The 24,039-nt window shown below is 42.2% G+C and overlaps 1 protein-coding gene across 1 annotated transcript in view; it reads left to right on the top strand.

Annotated features, from left to right (window-relative positions):
• Positions 1-21,583: 21,583 nt before the first annotated feature.
• VIT (vitrin) overlaps positions 21,584-24,039 on the top strand; it is a 54,083-nt gene continuing 51,627 nt past the window's right edge. Inside the window, exon 1 of the mRNA XM_059841358.1 lies at positions 21,584-21,656. The gene's annotated coding sequence lies outside the window, so the exon portion shown is untranslated. The remainder of the gene's footprint in view (positions 21,657-24,039) is intronic.

Genomic DNA, 24,039 nt, shown 5'->3' with positions numbered 1-24,039 from the left:
TCATAGGCCATGCTCTGGTGGCCTGTGCCTGATTCTGTGTGTGTCTATGCAAGGACTAGGAGATGTAATATATTGGAAATACTAGTCTGGTATTTTATAGTCGCCATAGTCTGAGCAGTGGCTCCATATTTTCCTCATTGGTTTGCACAATTATTTCCACCCCCACTGACCTTCCTGGTGAGCAGGGCCTGGCTGTGGCATTCTGATTCAGGAAAGCTAATTTGATTTTACTGATCTGTCTCCAAACTGATTGTTTTTCTACCTTCCTCTGAAGGTGGACCAAGAGATGTACAGGTAATGAAACTAAAACTGACTTAGGTTTTAAGAGTACTGATGAGGTGTGGCATCAGAGCTATTTACAAAATAGAGTCCAACACTTCACTTTTGCTTCTAAAGAAAGTGTTGTTACCTGCCTATGGGTAAAAAGTGACTTTTTTGAAACCCAACTAAGTAGCAGTCAGGGATAATGATTTAAACAGCTATACCGCAGGCCTAAATCAGTTGCCAGACTACCAGATGTTACAATATCCATCCAGTTATATCACTAAGTTTATTTAACAGAATCAAAATGAGAAGGTATGTTTTCATAATTCCCCATCTTGTAAATTAACTGCATAACACAAAATCTTCTTTTAAAAATGTCTCTGTGTTAGCCATGGAAATTGTGGGTTCTTTTAATGCCATTTGCAACTTCAACAGGGAAAAAATAAAAAAGAAAAAAACAGTAACACTCTTTGCTAACCTCTGCTATTTATGAACTTTTGAAATCTTGCTGTCTGGGTGTGCTAAAATGTAGTTGTTTTTCAAAAAAATATGCTCTTCCAGATGTGTTTCTTGGGAAAGTTACTAAGAGCACCCAACTCCATTCCCTCCATTACTCTATTTATTTTGAGAAAATCATCTGTGTTTTGAAGTTAAAAACAAATAAACAATATAAGCAATACTGGGGAACTGTGCTTTCTTTCATGGCCACAGATTTGAACTGCAAGAGTATTCATTTTCATGGAAAAATTTGAGATATGGATGCTATTTCATTACCATAAATAATTAAAAGCAAATAAGTAAATATTTTGCTTCCAGATAGAAGTGCATGCTGTCACTGCAGAAACGGATGAAGTTGTTTAGTGCAAAGTCCTGTATCAGCTGGATAAAGCCAGGCTGGGCTAACCAAAGCTAGCACACTGTTTTGAAAACTTCTAAGTGTAGCACAAAATCCACCTTAGTAACCATGATGGACTGAGACTTCTCACTGCTGAAAATGCTTGGGTTTTGCTCCATAGAGAGGCAGCAGTGCCATGCAGCCCTGTTGCATTCCCAGAGACCCCCACAGCTACAGGTGTGCCAGACACCTGCCCAGAGGCACTCTGTGGCTGTAGGTGCCAGCCTGGCTTGTAATCTGTGTTTCTGCTAATTTACAGATACCTAGAGAAAATTGCAAAAGTGCTGTTGATCTGCAGGACTCAGACTCAGACATAGAAAGAGGAGGAAGGCAGAGCACGTGACCATTTCCTCGACGGTCCCCAAACTCCAGCTGAAATCTCTAATAGTTCATACACCATTGAGCACATATGGTGAGGTTAGACTGGGGGAAGAGGAGGGAATACAAAAGAAGTCAGACTAGGAGCAGAGGAAAATAGGAGCAGAGGAAAAAATATGAAAGGGGGGAAACCAGATCAGCAGGGAACAAGAGACCAGGAGTCAAAGGATGTGTACCTGCTGAAAGACAACTAGAAACAGCACAGAAAAAGCCTTTACTGGACTGCCCAAGACCTTTCTCCTGCAAGGCCAAAACCTCCAATCCTCTGTGGATACATGATGATACCACAGGATTGCACAGCTGTAGAGCAGAGCAGCTGGTTTCACAGGTTTCACAGGGTGTCTTTGCAGACACCAGCCTGTGCTCCAGGTTCAGCAACAGCAGGAACACATTTGTCAAGTTATTCAGGTAAAAAAAGCTTCCAGCCCTAAAGGATCTGTGCCCTGTAGCTGCACCCACAACACCAGCAAGTGGCTAAAGGCAGAAAAAAGGTCCAGAATCCATTACTGGAGTGCATGTAAGGGAATGCACATCAGCATTTTAAGTGTGGGAATCAACACAAATCCATTTGTAAAACACTTTTCCTCTGTCCTGGATTTCCTCCCTTGTCTCTGGTCCCTCCTGTGCCCAAACAAGGCTGGCCCCTGCTGCTGCTGCATCCACAGCCTGTTGAGCCAATGCTGCCACTCAGAAAGGAGCAAAGAGCTTGGTGACATGAGACAGGCAGCGAGGGGTAAGTATGATGGAAAGGCTGTGGGGTTTTCAATTTTACTTAGCAAGAATGAAGTACAAACAACATAGACAGTCCCAGAGTCAAATCACTTTTCCCCATAACCTTGCTGCTCCTCACAGCCTCAGATTTTCTTTTACAGCTGGTGATTTTTATCAGCAGAGATGTGAGAAGGCTGTTGTCTTGACTGATATTCTGGTGGCAAGAAGGCTTCTCTGGAAAACTGCAGGTTTGAATGCTCTCCATCTGAGATGGTCTTACAAGGAAGGTCTTCTTTCAATGTGGTTTGTATTGAATAGCTTAGTGCCAGCCTGCACAAATGAGATCTCAAATCTATTGCTAGTGTCCAAATTGTCTCTTGTCAGGAGATAAGAGAACAATATTTAGAGATCTCTCCCTTTGGCTTAGAAATTCTGGCCTGTAGGCTCCTTCCATCTCTCTTGATCAGCCCTGGATTCTATTGTGAGATTTTGTAATTGTTGGGGTTGTTTTCATGTATGGCATACCAAAACAATAGCACCATCTGGCAGAAGGTAGAAGGCCAACCAATTCTACCTTTTTTGAAGGATGCTGTCAGCATTTTCTGGCTTGTTCCAGCAGGATCTAAGACAGAGCTGTCATCCTAGATGCAAGGAACCCACCCAAAATCTCCTTGCTAGCTGTTCATTATTCACTTCTGTACTCACAGCCTTTCTGACATTGCTATAACACCCTGGCAAAAATGATGTGCATAATGAAGTCACCTTGAAAAATGCTTGAAGCCCTTAAGTCACCCTTTGAATTATGCCTTTAGCTAATAAATTATGCCTTTAGCTATTGATTTCCAACCATTTCCCAACTCTTTTGATTAACTATTGATTAGTACACTCAGCAGGTGAGTTCCTAATGGCCAAATAATTCATGTCTATCAAAATCTCATCAGATCTTACTTGATTACTTCTTATTATCAATATTATTCATAATTATCAACATATCAGTATTATACCAAAATCACTGCAGTTATTAATCATGAAGTGCAGTTATTAATACTCACATGTACAACCTGGCCTTGCAAGTGGATTACCAACATCCCTGTCACTGACACAACCCTTTCACTGGGGCTACGGAGTTCAAACAATTAAGTTAATTCAGGATTACTTCTATTCAATTTCCACATTTAAAAATAGCCTCTTCTGGACTGGGGAGAGGAAAAAAATTTATGATAATCCCATGTTTATTTATGCCAAGGAAACCTCTTGGGCCCACATTTCCCCTGCTAGCATTTTTGCCAAGCTGAAAACCCTTCAGGATGCTGGCACATTAAAATACATAAGAGCATTTCTTAATAGCTTTGACATTCCTAATGCAAACATGAATAACTTGAGTGTGTAGTTGGAGAGAGTGGGATTGCCTACTCTAGTCCAGTCCCTGTTCTCAGTGCTGTTATGCATTTTTATCTAATGACTCATGTAAAAGTATCTCTTGCAGCAGAGACCAGAAAACAAGAAACCCTTCATCCCCCTTTAAGACAGTGATTTTATTGCAGTGTGAACTACTCAGGCTTGCACCCCCTTGCTGGCTCTCTCTTCACCCCACAAGTTCTTCATTCTTAACTGCACAGACTGACACAATAAGAGAGATCCAGAGTGTGCCCATCCAAGCATGGCCTATGGTTTAGCACTTTCCTCAGAGGAGACAGAGATAAAACCCCTTCCTGAGGACAGGATTCAATGAGAACATTGTTCTGCTGCTGCTCTGGTGAATAGTTTCACCTCAGGCAATAATAAACAGGGTTGGTAACACAGCCTTGGCTCTGTTTTCAAAACAGCCTGGCAAACCAGGTTTTCTTGCAATGCTGTGTTTGTCCCTCTGCCTACCTCTCAAACTGATGAGAGCATGGAGTCCAAACCTTCTCAGTAAATCAACAAGTGTGGAGGATTTTTGCAAGCACTTCAGGAACTCTGCAGACCAAAGTGAAGGTGCTGCAGGGTAAATTGGCTCTGTGGTTTTTTTTTGGTCTGAAGTGCCTAATACCCATCTGCAGCAAAGACTCCCTAATCCCTTCCTGCACTGATGATGAAGGAATATGAAAAGCTACAATCTTGTGCAATTGGGGAAAAAAAAACTTCTAAAGTCCTCATGACCAGCATATATTCCTGCTTCCTGGGAGATGGCAACCAGGTGATTCCAGATGAAGCAGGCTAAAACGGAAAACATGGTCTTCTCCAGAAGAGTGGAGTAAGGGTACTAGTGGATACAAATATCCACAGATCCTGCAAGTAGCTTTGTGCCTGGAAGACTCTTAAAGAGCTTCATATACCCAGACTCAGATTAAAAGAGGTAAGTGAATTGCATTGACTGCAGGAGAGAGCAGAAGCTTGTCATCTGAACCCAGGATTTTCTTTATAGCTATGAGTACCCACAAATGTATTTAACACATATTTCTTAAAGGACTTTCTTTTCTGTGTTGGATTATTTCTGTATCATCATAAAAGGGAAGTAAGACTGAAAATGTCTTGGTATGCAAGAGAAGCACAAGAATAAATAAAAGGTTCAAAGAATGTGCAATAGTACTAGAGTACAGATCAATAAGAAAATTACTAAATGGAATGTAATAAGCCCATTGCTAATAGAGAAAACAGGGCCATGCTGAATAAAAAAAAAAAAAAGAACTACCAGCTGTCTGTGCCAATAATCATCTTTGATGCTCAGTGAATGAGACAAAAGCCCTCTGGGGATAACAAACATACAGCATTTAATTATGTAATAGGATGTAACCTAGCAAAAGGAGAGTGGAAGGACTTAAAAAAATCACTGCAATAAATGCTCTCCCTGGCTGATATTTGACAGCCTTCTGTAGCCTTTGACACTGTACACCAGCCAGCCTGGCTGCTGGAAAGAACCACTGCTAGGGCAAAGCTGGGATGGTCCTGGAGGGTGCACATGTGGCCAGAGGCACCTCTGCTGGGTCCAGCACAAGGTCACTGCAAGCTGCCTGAGCACAAGACACCTAGGTGTGTCACATCTGCCACAGTATTTGCAAAACAGAGTGTGAAGTTAAGAATAATGTCTGGCAGCACAGGTGAAAGCATGAGCATCTCTTTGTAATGTGACCTGGCAAAGCCTTATCATGTGCCAAAGACAAATTTCTGATGGATTCATATCACATTAATGTTCATACAGTGAATTGGGAGAACTCAGGGCATATTTTGCACCACTGGTAAACTGCTGTGGGAAATAAACAACACTAACTTCTCTGAGAACAAGCTAGCCAGTCATGAAATAAGGTGCAGCTGGTACAAGGACTTAAAGGGAATAGAAAATGGGCTTTAGCTCATCCTTAACTATACCATGTTACGTGACAATCTAGCCCTCAGCTTCCTTAGCTGAAAGGCAAGTACACTTGTCTTGTACACAAAGTCAAGTACATCAGCATTATTGTGTGTCCTATCAGAAAAAATCATCTCAGGCAAATGATCTGTTCAAGAATTTGAAAGTTTTTCTTAGCTACAGAGATGAGACCCATATCTGCCCACAATTTGGAGCAGCTATTGCCAGACCATTCCACATCATTGGAGTCATCCACTTTGGAAAGTGGATACACCTTATTCTTTGAAAGATGGTACACATTCTTCACAAGGAAGTCTTAAATATTTTGACTTCTGAAGGAAATTAGAGATTTTATGAGAGGTGAAGCACAAAGACTCAGGAAGTCTGGGAAAATGTGACACTTAGTGGGCTGTAATAGAAGACCTGGCTAGGATAACTAGACAGGTTATGCTGATAGAGAAGCCAAAAAGCATGACATCAGACATTAGAGCAGATAAGAGGAAGACTCTATCAGCTCCTGGGCTGCAGCACACTTGAGTCTTTCTCAGGTTAGTTTAGATCTCCTGTTTGCTTATGCCCCACTCACTGGCTCTCTGTAATGGTTTGTGATGTCCACTCATCTCTCTGTTGATTCACCATGACCTGAGGAGAAGCAGCATTGCAGTTCCCTATTTCCAGTCTAACAGAAGCTCCATGTTTCAAGCTTCATGTTTTCAACTTGTTTTATGGGCACATCCCATAATAACCCATTATCAGCAGGTGCTTTGGCAACAGATGGGGAGGAGCACAGCCAACAATCAGAAAGTTAGCAGGGGCGAATACATCACCAAAACACTTCCTAATAAGAGCAATTTTTGCTAAATACATTTTCCTACCCAACCTGCTATGGAAATGGAGGGTCACCATGAATAGCAAAACATGGGGAATTCCCACAAGGTTAACTCTCACGTGGTCCTGTACAAAGAGCCCTTTAAGTATTTACCATGCTAGCAGGAAGAATCTAGTATATGAATCAAAAAAAAACCACTACTGAGAGTAATCTCCCTGCACTCCTCCTGCAAAGATACCATGGATTTTGGGGTCTCCTCCCCTTTACAAGTGTATGCAATAGAAATGAAGCTAACAACGCCAGTTATATTGCCACTATCTATTCCTAGAATTCTATTTCTGGCCTTATAAAATTATAGTCTCCAAATAAGACCCACTGAGTGAATCTGCTCAATAACTTAAGACTTCTCCCTAATGCTTCCATCTGCAAAATCTGCTACAGAGCTTCACCCAGCAAGTTCAGTTGCAGTTCAGTGGGCACAGTCAGGTCTACGGATGCTAAACATATGGTCTCCCAACTGTAGATCCCAAAGGTTTTGATGAAGAAGACATGCCTCATCTGCCTCTAATTCTGAAGAATTGGATTGCTTTCTGAGAATGTACCCAAAGAACTTCTGCCATAAAATAAAACTTTATATTGTTTTTTTTTTAATATAATAAGCAAAGTAAAAACTAGCTATTATATGGGCAGTTGCAGTCATCAAAGATGCTTAAATTATTTTCTCTGCTTAATCACAACAGTAGATTTACCTCACCTGTTGGTGAACCAGACTTACAGCACCTCACTGACCTACCTAACCTTCAAAGCACAGAAGTGTCCTGCCACCCTTACCTACAGATAACGATAGGAAGCCCCCATTTTGGACTGAGCATTTTCATTTGTTAAGTTAAGGTCAACACAGCAAAGGCAACTTTTACAGACAGCCCACAGGAAAACCAGCTCATTCCTGTTGGTCTGTAAATCCCTGTGTTAGCACAGGTTACAAACAAAAGATGAACAACCAGACCAGGCAGCAAGGGGACATGCTTCCCATCTCTGGCTGCCATCCAGGTATCCTTCCATGGCACCTGGGTAAAGCCAGCAAGGATTAAGTACTCTCAGCAGGGCCAGGAAACTGGTCTGGTCTCTGTGGTGGGCCTCTCCCTTCAGCATTTCTCTTTGATTTACTCACAATTATTTCAGGCTTTGTCAACCAGACGTGGTCAATTTGACTTCCTTAGCAAAAACTTAAAAAACAAATAATCCAATTACTGGGAGAAGCAGAGTGTAAAAGTGTTTTGAAAGGGTTGGAAAAGCCAAGAGGAGCAGCTGGCACATCCCTGGTGGGACATTTCCCTCCAAACAAGGGCACACAGAAACCCCTTTTTAGCAGAGCAGGGACAGCAGTGTGGCTTCTTCTTTCAACCTCGCAGTCATCAGCAGCATGACACATCACTGGGGCTCAAAACCAACACAACAGAGCCCTGTATGCTGTGCAGACATGCAAACACACAGACTTGCAGTTAATTTAACTCCAGAGGCAAATGCCAACAATTGTCAGTGCTGCCCACTTCCAGTCCTACAACGACATCTCAGCAAGGGCTTATATAAAACTTCTCTCTAGCTCATCAACCCAGCCTTCACTAGGCAGCAAAAAAGAAATGTCAGAAGTTATTTAAGAGTATATCTTTAGCCCTGAAATGAGTGCTTGTGCTTTAGCTGAGGTGGGAGAGGAGAGTGGGAAGAGGAAGATTGAGAAGTGTTCATGGTTATTCATATGGCAACCATGGAGAATATGTGTACGGCTATTCATTTGAAATGTTGCCTTTGATAATGGCACTCAGCTGCAGAAATCCCTAAATATCACTTAGACAGAGAGAGAACTCCTCTGCTTGCCTGGAAGAATGAAAATTCAGGGCTTTGGTTCAAATTTCTTGTACCATTTCTCTGATCCTCAGCCTCACTCTGTAAAATCTTGTGATAAAAAAACTGTGTGACTACAACAAACCCCACTATGGACACCTTTTTTCAGGAAGAGTCACCACAAATATTAACCCTTGCAAATCCATTATGAAATTACTCCCAGCCCCAATAACAACTCAGCATTGGTGTTTATGGCCACAGCAATATCAGGACACAACCAGGCCTGTAAGATTTGTCATTGATGGACTGAGGAAAAAGCTTTTGGTCTTGTCCATTTGCTCCTGACACACCCAAGCAGCCAGGATCATGCCTGCAGCCTCTCCACAGCTTCTTCCCACAGTACTGAAGGAGAAATAGAGGGCATCCTAGAGGAAATATCCCCTCTCCCTTCATTTCCCTGCTTACATATTTGTCTGTCCCTGGGAGCAGGGGGAGAAAAGGTCATCCCTTTATCCTAGAGATATGAGACAGAAATCATATTCCCTTGCAAGAAACAGCAAAACAATTAATTGCAACTTGCAAAGACTTTATAGTCTTAAGATGAGGCCAAGTGATAGAATATGTGAAATGTTGAGAAAGGAGAACACCAAGGCCAAGCTCTTGGGTGCTGCAAGGTTAGTCTCTCTTATTGACATTCTTGTGCACAAAACTGTTCTCAAACTTTTTGAAGTTTTGTAGATTAGAAACAACAACCAGGCTGACAGCAGTAAATTAGACACCCTCCATCAACTGTTTATGGCATAGAACATGCACATACCACTCCACTCTCCCACTGATGGGGTGCCTGAGACAGCTCTTGGTCCAACCAGTTGATTTCCACTCTGCAAAACAGCTGATGGTAGAAGTAAGGATGGTGCAAATGTCCTCTGAAATACCAGCCCAAGTACTAACATATAGTTCCTAACTTCACTCTTCTTCATGCCATCTGATCCTGTAGAGGTTCACATGCACTGTCACAATTTCATACAGATGAAACACCAAAGACATTACAAAATGTTTTCAAAAACCTCTTCAAATATTAGAAAATAAAGAGAGAGAGAAATAAATGAAATCTAACATTTGTACCAGTTTCCTACAGGTGCTGCTAAGCTCTTGATCACTCACTTTCTGAGCACTTCTTGTTTGTATGCCTTAATTTGCATGAACCACTGTTATAGAAGAGCAGACGTGATGATGGAAAAAACCACTGTGCAGATGTCTTTCTAATTCAATCTCTTGTCTTTCATTTCTTGGATCCTTGGCAGAAATCACCCTGATTTTATGCCCCAACTCTGTGGCCTTCAGAAAGTTTAGTCTTGGAAATGTGGAACAAACTAAACAGGGAGTTTACTCAGAAGTAGCTAGGCAGAGTTGTTGGAAAAATGCATCACCCACAGTAGCACTAATTCCTTTCCCCACACCCCTGCATGTGAAAAGAAACAATTGAAACAACAGACTTTTAAAAACCCCAATTACTTTCCACAAATTAATGCTATTTATTTATTACATCCAAATCAGGACTTGTTTCAATTTTCTTACTCATCCTTGTAAATTGACTTTTTTTCTAGATGATAAAATGTATTCACTCATTGGAGAAAAAAAAATTGAAAAGAATGCTGTAAAGCATTAATTGTCTGAAGACCAAAGAAATTTATTTTAGAGCAGCAGAATCTTTAAATGTAATTTCCAAAAAGATTAGTGTCTGCTTAGCTGGACTAGAATAGCTGGATGGAAACAATTATAGTTAGCACTTGCAGGTCCTTTACTGGCTTTCTCATGCACTGCCACAAAGAAGACAGAGTGAGCCTCCAATGGTCTCCCATCAGGTAACTCCTGTAAGTAGTGATTCAGAGTATATATAGATAAGCTGTCCTAATCCTCAGCAGTGACTGCTGGATGGCAGAAAGCCCATGAGGAGGACATGTGAAAGGGGAGCTCACCAAACACAGCAGGGGCTGTAGACAGAATCACCACACCAGAGGCCTCAGTTGCTGCTATTTACAGCTCACCTGGGCTGGCAGCAGCAGTCTCCCTGCTCCAGCACACTGGAGAAACAGCCAAGGCAGTCAGGGAGCTGTAACAGAGGCTTGCATGTAATATTTCACATTGCAGCTGGCACAGCTTGGTTTCCTACCATATTAGCTCACTCAGGAGGGGAACACACCATTTTAGGCATCTCTGCAGGCCTGACACCTCCTTCTCTTATAGTGGTGTGGATCAGGATTGTCTCCTCTGTGCCCCCTGCAAGTGCATTGCACAAACACAACATGCCAGATGTTTCTCTTTGACCATAAATGTCTTTCACTTTATGGTAAGGGACTCACAAAAACCATCTCTAGCACTGAACAGCTTAAGATAAACTCACCATGCAGAGTTCAAGGCAGCTTTGGGATGCTCTGCTTTGGTGAGCTGTCAGTGGAGACAAAAATAGTTGAACCAGGATCTGGACATACCAAGATATGGCTGTGGCTGTAACTCACTAAAATTAACACCACAGGGGCCTCACTCAGCCTTGACCTTACTTTTCCCTGGCCTTCTGCCTGGGGCTCACAACCCCTACCAGGATGCAACAAAAACAACCATTAGATTTTGCAAACAGAAGCCCAAGCTCTGATCCCAGCACACATCAGGGTGTTTCAGGGCTGAGGATGAAGCAGCAGGAAATCTTTCCCTTTTGCCTGGTCCTGAGCTGCTTGTTCCCCAGCACAGGCATTTTCACAGCATGTGTCTTCAGAATCCTGACTGACAAGGTGGCCTTGTCATAGCCCTTCTAGTACCAGGGGAGGGCTGTGGATGTGGTCTCTCCAGACTTCAATAAAGTGTTTGACATTGTCTCCCACGGCATCCCCCTAGAAAAACTGGCTGTTCATGTCTTGGACAGGTGGACTCTTCGATGGGTAAAATACTGGCTGGATGGCCAGGCCCAGAGATTTGTGTTCAATGGAGTCAAATCCACTTGGCAGCCAATCACTAGTGGTGCTGCCATGGGCTCAGTTTTGGGGCCAGTCCCATTTAACATCTGCACTGATGATCTGGAGGTGGGGTTTGAGTGCACCTTCAGTAAATATCCAGATGACTCTAAGTTGGCTAAATTTAGGGTTAGGGGTTAGGTTTAGGGTTAGGGGTTAGGATTAGGGTTAGGCACTATGGGCTGGGGGAAGAATGGCTTGAGGACTGCAGAAAGGAGCTGGGAGATGTTGGTTGACAGCTGGCTGAACATGAGCCAGCGTGTGCCCATATGGCCAAGAAGGCCAATGGCATCCTGGCATGTTTCAAGAGCAGTGAGGCCAGTGGGATTGGGAAAGTGGTCATTGCCCTGTACTCAGCGTTGGTGAGGCTGCACTGTGCTCAGTTTTGGGCCCCTGACTTTACAAGGGATGTTGAGGTGCTGGAGATGTCCAGCAAAGAGAAAGAAGGCTTGTAAAGGGACTAGAAAATATGTTTTATGAGGAACAGCTGAGAGAGCTGGGTTGGGTTCATCTTAAGAAGATCCAGGTGGGATCTCATCACTCTCTACAACCACCTGGAAGGAGACTGCAGTGAGCTGGGGGCCAGTTTCTTCTACCATGTCTACAGTGGCAGGACCAGAGGGAATGACTCTAAACTGATACAGTGGAGATCCAGGTTTGATATCAGAAAAAAAGATTTCGATTTTTAGGGTGGTAAGGCATTGGAATAAGTTCCCCGGGGAAGAGGTAGAGTCACTGTGCCTGGAGGTGTTTTAGAGGCCTGGGTGGTGGTTTAGGAGCTTAAGGATTACAGTGATAGAGTCAGGTGAACAGCTGGACTTGCTGATCTTAAAGATCTCTTTCAATATTGAATCTTCTTTGAATCTATGATTCTATTAATGTCTGTGGGATTGTGGGCATCCCTCATAGGGCTGGTAAGCCCAGAACCTGTCTGCAACATGCCTTTTTTTTTTTTTTTTCTGAATTGAAAATAGCCAATTATCATAGATTCATAGAATAGTTTGGGTTAGAAGGGACACTTAAGGGTCATCTACTCTAATCTCTCTACAATAAGAAGGGAAATTTTCAGGTCAGTCAGGTTGCTTAAAGCCCCAACCAGCCTTACCCTGAATGTTTCCAGGCATGGGGCATCCACTACCTCTCTGGGCAATGTGTTCTGGTGTTTTACCACCCTCATTTTAAAAAGCTTCTTTCTTTTATTAAATTTCAATCAAGCTTTCTTCAGTTTAAAACCTCTACCCCTTGATCTATGGCAACAAGCCCTGCTAAAATGTCTGTCCCTGTCTTACTTGTAGTACTGAAAGTACTGAAAACACCTTCTCAGACTTGGTTCTGTAAGCTCTGCACTTCTCAGCTTTCTTTTCTGCAAAAGCTGTTTGCCTTTTTTTTCTTCTGCTTCTTTTAAAGAACATGCATGGGATTTAAGTCTCTCTCTCCCAAAACTATTTTTCACTTTCTTTCATTGTTTGCCATTTTTTAAAAAGAGCTTTGAAAACCTAAGGTAGAAAATTTCAATTATTAAAATACTTGGAAAGCATTTGCAGTAGTTTTCAGAGTATAAAATACTCTGAGGAGTTAGCAAGCAGAAAATGTAGAGATTTTCCTCTTACAATTCTTTAGGAGATTTAATGCTGGCAATTATAAGAATGCAAATGGTGTTTCCAGCTGAACTGTGCTTGTGACTAAGCAATTTATTAGAAGAAATTTACTTGATTTGGGGATCAAAACACAGAGCTCACCTTATAAGTGGTTGTGTCACTGGAGGTGAGGACTGGGGTTTAGAGCTTATTCAGACATATTTATAGTTCTAATAAGGTTTGCAGAGTTTTCCCTTTCTTTTACATGTAACAAAAGAGAAGCATTTCTTCTCAAGGCTTGATTTCAGAAAAGGATTTAAAATTTCATTAGAAATTTGTGTGGCCTTCAAAAGCATCGTAGAAGAAAGATCTCTTTGCTACTCTATTTCTACATTACTGAGTTTATAGTTAATTGAATTGCTACTGCATTGGCTGATGTTTATGCAGACTGCCTCTCTTCTGCTTTTTGAGTGGAAATTGATCATGAAAAATAGCTGGCTTAGTAAATGCATAGATATAGACTACTGCACTGCAGAAACTTGTGTCTACATCTTCTGTCCCTTAGGGAACACCTCATCCCTCTCCATGGCTGGACAGGTATTGCTCTGTAGGGCTGGAAAATTGATGCCTGGGAGAAATGGTGGAAATGAGCAGCAAAAAGGGGCACAGGCTGCATTCCTCAACCCCGACCCCTTTGCACACATGGAACAATAAAACCTTGGTCACAAATATCCTGAGGGGGAGGAAGGGAGGTGAGTTTCCTGCCTGCAGCCCTGCCTGCTCTGCTGCCCTGGGCAGAAAAAAGCCTTTCCAATGTCAGTCTGGTTCACACACAGCAGGATAATTTTTTTAATAGTTTTAGTGACTGAGAGCAGTCTGGAGCTTCAATACCCCTACAGTTTTGTTCAAGCAATGAACAGCTTGGTGGTGACCAGTTAAAGAAACACAGGAAACACTCTCTCTCATCCTGCTGGAAGTAAAGGAGGACAGGGCAGGAAAAGGATATCAAGAAGGAAAAGTGCTGGCGTTTTTGCCAGTCTGCTGGGGTCTGTGTGCCCAGAGAGTTCCTTGCATCTCTCTGTATCCTCCTTGTACCTAGATGAAGTGCACCCCCATTACCTTCCTCCTACCCCATCCCTCCAGCAGGATCCCAGCTTTCCCCTCCTATTTCCCCCACTCTGCCAGCCCCCAGCACCAGGGGCTCACTCCTTTCCTTCCCAATTCAATTCAACTGTGCTGAAATTTGGGACATTCTACCTCCACAATGCGTCCCATCTTCCAATGATGCTGTTGCTGGGACCTGGATCCACACAAAAAGAGATTCATTTGGGTGCAACACCATCCAGGAGTTAAGGGAACCTGTGTGTTCCCACCCCATACTGAGATCCCTCATTACCACATCAGCACAGGGCCACTTAACTGGGAGAGAACAGTGTTAAGCCTTACACGGTGAGCCTGTGCACAGGGTCACATGCAGAAGGGCTTTTCATGAACTCTGGCAAATACCAGTACAGAAAATACATTAATCCACCCACTAAACACCCTGGCAGTTCTGGCCCTGCTGCATGTTTGGACACTTCTGCTTGCCAGGGAGGCACTCTAATTTCTGCATGTTGCCTCCACAAACAACCTGCGTTTTGAACAGTCTTCAGTGCCAAGAGCCAGAGCTGGAGGAGACAAGGATAAGGGCACCACAGAGGGGATGCATTCAGCTGCTGGGAGGCAGCCATGAGCTCTCTACTGTGAAGTGGCTTTTACTGGCATCACCTATTTGCTCTGACACCTGATGAGCATAAACAGAAAACCCATCGGGAAAATAGTCAGGAAAACAGACAGAAGACTGTTACTGGGTTTACATTTTCCAGGCCTGATTTGCAGTGAATAATTGAGTTTTAGTGCCCAGCTAAGTGGCACTGGGATCCAGAGTGAGACCTGGTATTCTCAGCAAACAGAATTAACAGTGGCAATGATAGCACATGGCTTGCACTAGAAGAGGGCAGACAGGGAAAGCATGCTGAAAAAGTAATTTGTATTTTCTGAGGGCTCTGGTCCTCAGCTGCAAATTTCAGCACTGAATCCATCAGTGTTGAGGCTTTTGATTAACAAAGAGCACTCTTCTGAACACACGATTTTACTCCTCATTAAAGAAGCCTTATGGTGATGAATCAGGTTTTGTACGAGGTAGTTGAGCTATGAGATCTATCCCACTTAACCTGGGAAGACTCAGTCCCTACCTGCACTGGATTCCAGATGAACATGCTGCACTTCACACAGACCCACTTCTGTTCAGTCATGGTACACTTCTGTCTGCAATAACTGCAGGTTCTGCTCAAAAAAATCCTTCCTAAAATTGATTTCCATTGTGGCAGCATTTTGGTGTCTGAAAGCAGTCTGGAGAGATACAAACATCACAGTCCACCTCTATAATGCCACAGATTTTAAAGCTGGTTACACCTCTTCAGATCCAAAGGTCGGTGGACACAATCAAGGCAAGCTGCTCTTCAGTACAACCCGTGGCATTTCCTGAGCCCAAATGTGATGGAGGCTTTTCCAGCTCCTGCATTTACTGTTCACTTAGTTTATGTTTCAGCACAGCATTTGTGACAATCTCTGTTCTAAATCAGGCATTGGGAATATGGGGCATGGGAAGTATGGGTAGATTCAGCTGCATGGTAAAATTAATGAAGATTTCTTGGTGCCCATGATAGCTCTGTGTTGCACTTCAAGTGCAAGTACATCTTCCACCTATTTTCTTTTTTTCTTGTAGAGATATATCTTGAAATAATTAAAGGAAAGCAATATCTGAGCATTGCTTCTTTCCGCTACAGTCCAAGAACTATAAGCAAATGCACCAGACTTGTTGGTCCTAACTAGTATTATCTACATGTCCACAGTAAATGCAGTAAATGTTAAAATGCTCTCAGAGTGTACAAACACTGCACAGAAAGTGGTAACTTCTGAGTTTGCCCAAATACCTTATTAAATTCTCCTTCCAAGACCAAGTTCACTTTTTTTAATGTCTTTTGATTACTGTAGAGGCTGGCAAGGTCAAAAGTGACAGCCTGGAGCTTTAAAAAAATCCAACAATTAAAATCCATGACGGTTAAAATTGTCACAGATTAACTGGAAAGACTCAAGCTCTTCACGTATCAATCACAGGAAAAGGGTCCCTTTCCCATTCCCCACAACAAATCTTCATCCTTCAATCCTGTGATCTTGCCCAGTTGGGATAGGGATAGCAGGCTCCCAGGACCCCATTGCCCTGCTATGCACTGCAGAAGACCCAGGGTAAGGGGTTTATCAGCTCCCTCTTGAACATTACCCTGGCAAACCTAAAAGGGCTGATTTTGTCATCTTTGGTCACTTTTTTTCAGTCTGAGGCACACAAAGACTTGGGGGCTTGAGACTTACTGACAGAGCCCAGCTTTTCCACAGTCTCAGGAAACGCGGCCTTTGCCATCTTCTCTGAGAAACACACAGTGTGGTTTTCATATTTACACACTGTAAGTTTGGTGTACATCCATTTAGCCAAGCATGCCAACATTGTGCATTCATTTGGCCCATGAGGTCTCCTCATTCATAAAAATGTAAAAACAGAGCCCTGGCTTCCCAATTGCTCTAATTATTTAAAGATGTTTCTGATGCTGGCAAAAGCTACAGCACACATAATTCAGCCTCCCTACCTTTCTCAAAAACTAGACAAACACATCAATGTATTTTATATAAGCCTTACAGGACATTGGTTGTTTTATTTACCTCGGGCCCATTTCAATATAAGTGCTTTAAGCAGCTAAAGCCAAACAATGTTAACTCTCTAGTTGCCTTGCCATCCCAATTCTACTTTTAACTTCCCACTCTGTTCTCTCTGACTTTTCTTTTTCAGGTATAAATGGTTTTTAAGAAGAATTTGCCTTCACTGTAATAATGCATAAGTTAAGATTTTATTTAATGGAGTTTGAGAAATGTGGAAGAAGTGCAGAATTTGAATTCCACTTGTTAGGAGTTAATTCTAACATGTGCAACCATGCTCTCTTTGAACAGAGCCAGCACTGCCAGGCTGTGCGTGACATCTTGGGGTGTTGTAGGATTCTGCTCTCTGATTCCTGTGGTAGTATTTGGTTGAAACAGCTCGAGGGTAATTTCTTCAGAGCAGAAAACTCTTTCTTTTCCATTTAAGGATGTGGATGGGGTTAGATGTGACATAGCTACATGCTGTCTTGCAGAAATCATTTAATTTGTCTGTTTTCTGTCCTTGTATGTGGAGTCAGGACTGCCTTACTGAGCCCACACTGATCAGCTGAGCAGGTACATTCAGCACTTTCTGTGTAATGATCACAAGCCAGTTAGTTCAGTCTTGGCTCTTATATATTTCCTATCCATAACCTGGAGAGAAAATGATTTCATGGTTTTAGAAGAGTGGCCACAGCCTCGTGCCAGACGAGCAGTGTGTGCCTTGGGTCCCACAATGGGACAAAGATCTGGTATGTGAGAAACTCTCTACCTTCCAGTGGGAAAAAATTCCCAAGCAAAGGTTGGATTTCTCTAAAAATTGTGCAGGCAGATCTGGTTTTATAACATACCTGAAGAGTATTTTCTTTGCCTATGCCTACAGCATAGGAGCCAGAAAATTCCTCCTGAGTGTTGGAGAGATGAACAGAATGGGTTGGACTGGTGCACACACCTGCTCCACAGGACCTATATGCCTGTCAGCCCTTTGCACGGACCTCTTGGAAGCAATTTATGGCCTTTGAAATCACCATTCTCTGCTCTCACTTAGATTTTCACCTACTCTGTGAACCTACTGCAGAGTAAAACCTTTCTCTCTTCCTCTTTCAACAAAGGTTTGACCTATTCATGTGAATCACTACAGAAAGGCCAGCTATGATCAAAAGATAATGGATCAAGTCAGTAATGAACTTGGACTGAATTTAGACATGTAAAAGAAGTGCAAAACTAAAGCTTTCTCTGATGGTTCCCCCACAGTAGCCTCTTCTCAGATCAGGGGCCATACCAGGTGGTGAGCATCAAACCCAGAACATGTGAGTTTCATTGCATTTCAAAATAGGGGAGGTTTCCCCTATTTCATTTACCTGTGAATGACTGCATGCAGAAAGAGGGAAGCATGAGGAAACTTACATTTTTGTGTTGGCTGGAATTTGTAAGTCCACCAGTTATGTTATTAAAAAATGTTTTGTTAAGAATTGTTGAAGTCAGATTTTAACAAGGATTAGATTAAGTCCAGTGAGCTTCCCTTCAATGAAGTCAGATTTTCAGCTGCTACCGCCTAGCTCTTACCCAAAGCAACGGGTAACAAACACTGTGTACCTTGAAAATTCTGCGTGACAGATAATCTCAAAATGCAGATTTATTTAAGGGTCTGTGACTAAGGTGTCACACCCCAGCAAGTGTCTAGTCTTCCAGGCTGCTGCTACCTCTGTTTGAAAACACCAAACCTCCTTACTGAGTCTTGGCCAGCTCTGTCAGAGCTAACACTGCCTACATACATCTTATCTCTCTTTCTTCCATCTTCCAGAGTGAAGGTAATAACTGAGTAGATCACTACATTTTCTTCAAAAACTAAAGGACCTTCTCAACTCTCTTTGACTCTCTGGTCTTATTCACTGGCTGCCTCAGGGGACAGATGAGAGGTCTGCATTCTTTCTCTTTCAGGCTTTGTTTCAATGAATCATGATAAATCCTGCTTTAACTAACACGCATATGAAAATAGAGCACGGCAAAACTTAAAAACTACTACCACAAATACTACTAAGAGTTAGCAGGAAACTAACAGAGGTGGAGGCCTCAGACTAGGAGCAATGGTGGAACACATGAACACATACAGATAGGGAGCACTTGTCCATCCCCTGGACAATCATGTTCAATACCTTTTGTCTTCAAATTAGTGGCTTCCTGACTGCACAGCCATCTCTTTTGCAAACAAATCTTTCCCTGTGGCAAATCCCAGTACCAAAGTCGAGCCATTCAATGTGGTCTACCTCCTGTTTCTGCTCTTTGTGTTGTCAGCTCTTGGGTGGCTGGAAATTGCCTCTGTCAGGAAAGAGCACAGGAAGTGGCACTCAGAAATGTTGTGATAAAAAGAGACAGTCAGTGCCCTCCTCAGTCTTTTGTTTTGATACTCCTCAGTTCTCCATTACAATCGATAATGAGAGGCTGAATACCCTGAATAATAACAAACCAGATAGTTTTCTTTTTCTGCCTAGTCAGTGTTCCTGCTCCACAGTTCCTGGGATGCTCGTTTCCAGGATGCCAGGTTAGGTCTCAGGCAGCAGTGCAGAAATGTGCCACCCAGCTGGCAGCATTCTTGACCCCAAGCCAGGAGTGGAGCCAGCAAGCCTGGGAGAGTAAGGTGGGTGCTGTGTGGACAGGGCTGTACCATTGCTGAGTTTCTGGAAGCAACAAAGCTGTGTTCTCACACCACTGCATTTGAGCAAAGTCCTGCCAGGACCACGCTGGCTCTTTGCCCGTGGTATAATTTACGCACAAATAAGATAATTCATCCATGGAAATTGAAAAGTGGATCTATCAGCTGTTTCTTTTGTAAAACTGCCACCCTACAGCAACAACAAAGAAGCATGACCTTGGTCATGCACTGCTGCTCTTGCTTTGACGCCTTGTAGACAACGTTCCACATGCCAACAGCTACAACCCCCAGTGAGCTGACACGGGCAGCAGGAGCTGAACCTCAGGAGGACGTTTTGCCTGTACCAGTCATCCCAGTCATCTGCTGTGTCTGGCTTCTCAGTTCCATCACTCAGTGCCAGTCCACCTAGTTTGATGCAGTCCTGTTGCATGCTCTGCAGGTGCCTTTGCCACCCAACCATGGCTTGGTTTGCCAGAAACTCAGTCTTCAGTCCTCTCACTTGCACTGGTTTGAGATCAAGATTCCTTGGTAACCCACCGACCTGAGACTGTAAAGCAATACAGGCAAATCAACATCTACATAGATTCCCATGGATTTCTGAAAATAAACTGCTTGAATGGAAAGTAAGTGGCTAAAGACCAGTGAAGGTCTGTGCCCAAAGATTTGTGATTTATCAGCATCTGCAGGTAAGGAGTTGTCATGGAGACTTCAGTCTTTCACCAGCACTGGGAAGTGGCACAGAGACACAGCTACAGAACAACAGTATTTAGATATTTGTCCCCTTGTACCTATGTACCTCTAAACTTGTAGTCCTAAGGCCTCAGTCCTTTTGTCCCTCATTATCTGAATAATTAAACCTCACAAAGCCTTATAAAAAGGTGATGATATTCTGAAATTGTTAACTTGAATTAATAAGACTTGGGGCAGTGGGGGGTGGTGTTTAAGGTTTTTTCAGTAGATTTTCTAGGCAGAACTGCCAACAGATTTGCTGTCTGAAGAAGCTTTTTGCCTCTATTTGCCTGTCCACTGCATCCTGCTTTGCATGGACTCACCGTGGCAAGCCAGAGCTCCTGTATTAAGAGAATCAAATGAATTATGGCTCATCATATCTTAGTAACACAGCTGGACTTTGTTAATAAACTTTTGATATTGTACTGTTTATTAATATGCTGAGCTGTTACACAGTTCCTGCAGGTACTAGAGTAGATATTTTCAAGTCCCAGGTAATCATCTTCCCTTTGAACTAAACACACTTAGGAGACTGTTAAATCAGGAATTATATGTCTTTCTAATGTTTGTTTTGAAGTCAATCTCCTGTATTTATACTAGATTTTTTTTTTTTCATCCATAATGATCTTAAACAGAGTATTTTCACTCAAGGATGTTATCTATACACTTCCAAATACCAAAATGGAATTGGAAATTATAATTTACATTCTAGTATCCTGGAATAAGATACCAGCATTTTCTGTGATGATCTCATAAATGCTATGATCTTGATTATCTTAATACATTTCTCTTCCTAAAGTTAACCAAGAATTTTAGGAGATCTGCATACAGATACTTAAAGAAACTAGTCCTTTTGTACACCTCATTTGGCCAGGCCACACTTAAAAAGTACCAGTTTATTAGCCTTTGAGAGCGTTTTATTAAATCCTCACGTCCAACTTCAGCAGAAAGAACCTTCATGCCACAGTTCTACTTCTGTGTGCCCAGACTCGCAGAGTTATTCTGTCACTAATCCTCTGTCTTCAGGGAAACTGCTGGGGGAACACGATGCTATTCACACAAGTAAAGGAATCACAGTCTGGCTCTTCAAAAGATATTTTTTCTCTTTAAACTTGATCTGCATCTAACTAATCTGGTAGCTATAATCTTTAGGGCTGTGTGGTTTACTCTCATCTACTAGTTCTAGTCACTTCACTACAGTGCTGAACTGCACAGGGAGGCTGAAAAAAGTGAGCCACAACATCAGCTGAGCAAAGCTTCGCTTCCCAAAAGAAAAAACTTGACAAATCTGACAGGCTAGTGCAAAAGGAGCATAGAAATCCCTACCAAAAATATGTGGGAGGGAATGTATATTTAAAATAGGACCGCCTAATTCAGCTGCTAAATCAGTGTAAGGAGCTCTGTAGTCTGTGTGTGCGGGAGGGAGAAGGGAAGACAGAGAGAGAGAGAGAGAGACAGAGAGGGAGAGAGGAGCAGAGGGAGGGAGGGGGGGAGAGAGAGAGCAATGTGCCTTTCACAGAGCTCGGAGCTTGATGGGAATGTTTGATTAGCTTCTCTCTGAAAGAAAAAAGGTGTCCAGGCCTCCCTCTGCTGCCTGCCTCTCCTTCTCTAGAATAATGTTGGCTGGAGTTTGGGATACAGAAAAGCTTGGAAAAAAACCCACTTTCATACTGTGTGGAGAAAAGGAATAAAAAGTTGCACACCTCAAGCAAGGTAATTCTGACGTTGTTTTTCTGCTATATTTATTTAGGGGGGAGAGGGGGAAGCTGTGCTTTTTGCCTGTTGATAATAGTTAAATATTTTCAGTGCTGAGAAACTGCAGGGACATAATGTTTTATTTAGCATTCCAGCTGTGTGCTTAGGATCAAAGACCAAAGAAGATAAAGACATAAATGTAGAATGAAACTGTACTTTACTCATATATACTTCATAAAGTATTTATGAAAGCATTAAGCCCCTACTGTTAAAGTGGACACATATACTCACTGCCTGAACAGCAAGGGCTTAACTGTGTGATAAAGAATGATGTATATAAGCCACACACCAACAGACATTTATTCAAGCCTTCTGTTCAAATAGTTTGTGATAGACAATGCAACTTGTTTCTCAGTTTAAAACTGTTTTGGTTTCAAGACAGACAAGCCAAACTCTCTTTGATCAATAGGTGGGTGTGTGTTGTATCATTAATAAACACTACCTGACACTGGGGAACACTAATTTCCAAGGCACAGAGTGGAAAATGGTATTATTCCAGTGATGTGTGTTTCCATGGTGTGAACTCTCTTGGCAATGGATAGATAGAGATGCATGAACAGTACAGTAGCCTAGACTCCATACATCCTTTTGTGCTGACTGCTTGTTTTGGTGGTGAGGCTCCAAAAATGAATAGCATTGTCAAGCCTGCCACAGCCACTCAGCTCTCTGCAGAGAGATTAGAGTCTTGATAAGTCTCTTCAAAATGTGGTTTCTCTCCAACCAGTACAAACATGAACCAAATGCCCCAAGCTAATTATCAACTCTAGTTAATATTTTGTTCCTAGAGTTTCTGGGGAACTAGACCACATTCAGAGCAAAAAGTAAAATTACACATTACAGAGGCAAGTCCTTCTTTAGAGCACACTGTTTTTTCTCTAACGTCCCCAAAATTTAAACAAAGCATCAAAACAAGAAAACACACACAGAGAAGACTTTGTTTAGATGTCTTTTAAAATACATTTTTCTGAGAAAAGCCATGGAGTTGTATATGTTTATAGCTTGTGTTTTCTTATATAGATCCTGAAGTTAAAAACACTTTGCATTTGTCTACACTCAAAGAAAATCTGTTTTTCTGTGTTACCATATTCTTCAGACCTTACTCAGTTCATCACTTGAATGACAGTCGTGACAGTAAGACAGATCTCCTTCAGAGATGCAAAGAGAACTCCAGCAAAAATAACTGCATTTCAAACACATTGATTTTCAAATACTAAGTATCTTATATTAAACAGGCTTACTTTGCTTGCATGTTTTACCTAATCCTTTGAGTTGCTGGGGTTGTTCTCACTGGGATGACAAAATGGACTTCCTGTCTTTTAGTTATTCAGTACATAAAAATATAGATTTTTAAGAAGAAATTTTGAATGTACAGCCAATACTTGGTTTCCACCTGTAGTAGTAATATTATGCTCTTAACTTGGTGTTTAATTGTTCCTACCTTTACTTAATGTAAGACACTGCTTTCCCTAGTGGTATAATTACAGCACTTAGCACTGACTGGTTGAACCAAGCAGTTTTACTAGCTACACCAGGTTTCCTCATACTTGGAATGCAAGAAATATACTCCTCTGGGATTCTCTTTTGTCTGATAAGGATAAGATCCTACAAAAGCCTTTCCTTTTGAGGAGGAATTAACAAGGTGTTCCCTTTTCACCTAGTTAGCGACCTCCACAAAAGTAGTAGGAAATTATTTGTTACACTCTTTTTGTCAAAATTAATTGGAGTATTTCTAAAAGGGCATTACCTGAGCCACAGTGTGAACACAGAAGGTGAAAAACAGGCCAATTACTTCATGTGAAATGTCAGAATTATTTATTATTTCTGGCCATTGCTTCTTAGAAAATATTGCTAAAAATAAACCTGATGTTTATGTAACAATGGCATCAAAAACTTGGCTGCATCTGGTTTGCCTGGAGAATTTTGAACTTTTTCCTTTCCCCCTCTGAACCACAAATAAAGCTCTAGTCAGAAAACACTTCACATGACATCCACAACTTCTGTGGCCAAGCTGTGGCACTGCCTCAGCACCCTCACAGCAAAGAATTTCTTCCTAATACCTAATCTAAACCTATTCTCTTTCAGTTTAAGTGTTGATAGGTAAGTCATTTAAGGCACCCGGTTGAAATGAGCAAGGAAAAATGATAACTCAGTTTGCTACCTGCAACTCTGACTGTATTCCTGAAAAAACAAAGTGCTGTGGCACTTGCAGACATGAACTGCCCATAGAGTGGGACTGGCACGGGCAGGGGCCAGAGCAGCGAGGTGGGTGCTGGCCCATTGCAGTTGGCTGGGGTGGCAGGCTGTTTTCTGGATGGGTAACGAAAAACAAAAGTCTGGAATT

This window comes from Haemorhous mexicanus, chromosome 3 (assembly GCF_027477595.1).
Source record: "Haemorhous mexicanus isolate bHaeMex1 chromosome 3, bHaeMex1.pri, whole genome shotgun sequence".
Classification (NCBI taxonomy): Eukaryota; Metazoa; Chordata; class Aves; order Passeriformes; family Fringillidae; genus Haemorhous; species Haemorhous mexicanus.
The sequence above is the reverse complement of the archived record's forward strand: the minus strand, read 5'-3'. Positions and strand labels throughout refer to the sequence as shown.